The sequence below is a fragment of the Phoenix dactylifera genome, chromosome 6, assembly GCF_051530095.1.
Source record: "Phoenix dactylifera cultivar Ajwa chromosome 6, Ajwa_hap1_PhDact_Kaust_v1.1, whole genome shotgun sequence".
Classification (NCBI taxonomy): domain Eukaryota; kingdom Viridiplantae; phylum Streptophyta; class Magnoliopsida; order Arecales; family Arecaceae; genus Phoenix; species Phoenix dactylifera.
Window position 1 is genome coordinate 3,678,693 of NC_143195.1, and position 3,399 is coordinate 3,682,091.

A 3,399-nucleotide genomic window follows, 5' to 3' on the forward strand; every position below is an offset into this window, starting at 1 on the left:
GTCCAATTAGGGGGCCGTATGATAGGTGCAGTGGTCAATTTCGAGCGAAGATTTTCAAATGCCTCCTCGCATGTTTTATCAAAGACAAAGGGAGTGTCCTTGGCAAGAAGATTGCACAAGGGTTTGGAAATCTTACTGAAATCCTGAATAAAGCGACGGTAGAAACCAGCATGGCCAAGGAATGATCGGATTTGTTTCACAGTTTTTGGTGGAGGAAGATTGGAAATAAGATCGACTTTGGCTTTATCTACTTCAATGCCCCTCTTGGACACGACGTGTCCTAAAACTATGCCTTCTTGAACCATAAAATGGCTCTTTTCCCAACTTAGTACTAGGTTGGTCTCCTTACATCTTTTCAAAACTAAGGTCAAATTGTTCAGACAATCATCAAAAGATAGGCCAAAAACTGAGAAATCATCAATGAATACTTCTAGAAAGTTTTCCACCATATCTGAAAAGATGGCCATCATGCATCGTTGAAAAGTTGCGGGTGCATTACATAGTCCAAAAGGCATCCTCCTATATGCAAATGTCCCAAATGGGCAGGTAAAGGTGGTCTTCTCTTGATCGTCCGGGTAGACAGGTACTTGGTTGTATCCAGAATAACCATCTAAGAAGCAGTAGAAACCTTGACCAGCCAACCGTTCCAAAATTTGATCTATGAAAGGTAGAGGGAAATGGTCCTTCCTAGTCATTGAATTAAGTTTTCTATAGTCAATGCACACGCGCCAACCCGTGGTTGTGCGTGTTTGTATTAATTCTCCTTCCGTATTCTCAATCACAGTAATACCTGATTTCTTGGGTACCACTTGTGTCGGACTCACCCACTTACTATCAGAAATTGGATAAATGATTCCGGCATCTAATAACTTCACCACTTCTTTCTTGACTACCTCCTTCATGTTAGGATTGAGTCTTCTTTGCATTTCTCGGGTAGGTTTTGCATCATCTTCGAGATGAATTCGATGCATGCAAACAGAGGGGTCAACCCCTTTCAAATCGGCCACAGACCATCCTATGGCATGTTTATTTTCTTCTAGCACCCTCAAAAGTTTACCCTCCTGTTCAGTAGATAAGTTGGCTGCGATAATTACAGGGAGGCTATCTTCTGGTCCTAGAAAGGCATACTTAAGATTTGTTGGAAGTGGCTTTAACTCAAGTTTAGGTGGTGAATCAATGGAAGGACAAAGTGGCGCGCTAGCAATGGGAGGAAGAGGTTCAGGTCGGCTCTTCCAAGGAAGGGAACTCACTGGAGATTGATTGTCAAGTAAGATGTTAACTTCTTCTATGGCCTTGTCTATATCAAAGTTGTCAATGTCAAAATGGGCCAGACATGCCTCTAAGGGGTCATCTGCTAAGATATAGGGAAGGGCTTCCTCTACAAGATCATCCATTTCGTCAATTAGGCAACACTCGTCTTCCCTCACATGTTGGTCAGCGGCATGAAAAACATTCAATTTAATTTTCATGTTCCCAAATGATATATCCATTGCCCCGGTTCTACAGTTGATACATGCATTGGCTGTTGCTAAAAAGGGACGACCAAGAATCACAGGGATTTGTTTTTTTAGGTTGGGCACATGTTCCATGTCAAGGACGATAAAATCTACTGGAAAATAGAACTTGTCTACCTTGACAAGAACATCTTCAATCATCCCCCGTGGTATCTTCACAGATCGATCAGCCAATTGTAAGGACACCGAGGTAGGTTTTAATTCACCTAACCCAAATTTCTCATAGACTGAATAGGGTAGAAGATTCACACTTGCCCCTAGATCTAAGAGCGCTCGGTCAATGGAGTTATCTCCTATGACACAGGAAATAGTGGGAGCGCCAGGATCTTTGAATTTTGGAGGGGTGTTGTATTGGAGAATGGAACTTACCTGTTCAGTAAGTAAGACCTTTTTAGGCACATGTGTCCTAGATTTTCGCTTTTGGGTGCAAAGGTCTTTGAGAAATTTGGCATAGGAGGGAACTTGTTTGATGGCATCAAGAAGTGGAAGGTTGATTTTAACTTGTTTGAACACCTCCATCATCTCTTCTAGTGAAGTTCCCTTCTTGCCAAAGGGAGTGGGTGCATTAAGTGCTTCAGGAAATGGAGCCTTTGGAGTATGGGTTGTGACAGATGGTGGACTAGCTGAAGAAGGTTTTGGGTTTTCATGTGAAACATTCCTCTCCTCTTCTTCATCTTCCTTATTGTTACCCTCCTCAACCTTATTATCTATTATACGTCCACTCCTTAGGGTAGTCAAAGCATTGGCTTGCTCATGATTTAGTCGGGTTTCTTGAGCCACATATTGTCCCCTAGGATTACTCATTGGTTGACTTGGAAGCTTACCTTCCTCTCGTTTATTTAATGCATTGGCTAGTTGACCCATTTGGGATTCTAGCTTAGCAATTGATTGTGTGTGAGAGTGCAATAGTTGTGTATTTGCCTCCAAACCTTGAAGGGCAGTCAACACCTTCTCCTCAAAGGCTGTATTTCTTTGGGTTGGAGGAGGAGGATGCTGAAATTGAGTTGAGGGACGGTAGAGATGAAAATTCTGAGGGTTTTGAAAATTTTGGGGGAAGGGTTGGGAGGTATTAGAAGCTTGCTGCCTCCAAGAAAAATTTGGATGATTCCGCCATCCCGGATTATATGTATTGGAAAATGGATCATTACCCGGTCTGGGCTGTGTTTGGGCAGCATTGATGTGTTCTTGCACGAGTTCGGGATATTGGGGTGCTGAGGGGCACTCATGAATAGGATGCGATGGGCTAGAACAGATAGCACACACTTGTGCTTGGGAAGAACTAACGACCTGTCCTCCTATCATTAGTTGGTCAATCTTATGGGACAATGCATCTACCTTGCTAGACAGGTCCATAGAATGACTTATTTCACAAATGGCCCCTTTTCTTTGAAAATTCGGGGATGCTTGACGAGAACACGAAGCATGGTGGAGGGAGTTTTCATTAAGATTTTCAAATAGTTGCCATGCTTCATGCTCATTTCGAAGCATGAAAGTCCCCCCGCATGCAGCATCGATCATCTGACGGTTTCGTTCCGTCAAACCGTCATAGAAACATTGCACTAGCTGCCACTTAGGTATTTGATGATGAGGGCATTTACGGATTAGGTCCCTAAATCTCTCCCAAGTTTCATAAAATTCTTCTCCCTCGGTTTGGGAGAAGCTTGTAATGGCACGTCTAAACTGGTTCGTTCTTCCTATGGGAAAGTATTTTTTAAGGAATTCTTGTTGCATTTGATCCCAAGAACGAATTGAGTTAGCTTCTAAAGAATTCAGCCATTGTTTGGCTCTATCTTTAAGGGAGAAGGGGAATAATCTAAGTTTTAAAGCATCATCAGTGAAATTTTGAATCTTGACAGTGGTGCAAATCTCAAGGAATTCATCTAGG

The 3,399-nt window shown here is 42.5% G+C and overlaps 1 non-coding gene across 1 annotated transcript; it reads left to right on the plus strand.

Annotated features, from left to right (window-relative positions):
• The first annotated feature begins 3,090 nt into the window (after positions 1 to 3,090).
• On the plus strand, positions 3,091 to 3,196 carry LOC120105989 (small nucleolar RNA R71). Its single transcript, XR_005508236.1, has one exon. It is a non-coding gene; the product is annotated as a small nucleolar RNA R71 (small nucleolar RNA).
• The last annotated feature ends 203 nt before the right edge of the window (positions 3,197 to 3,399 follow it).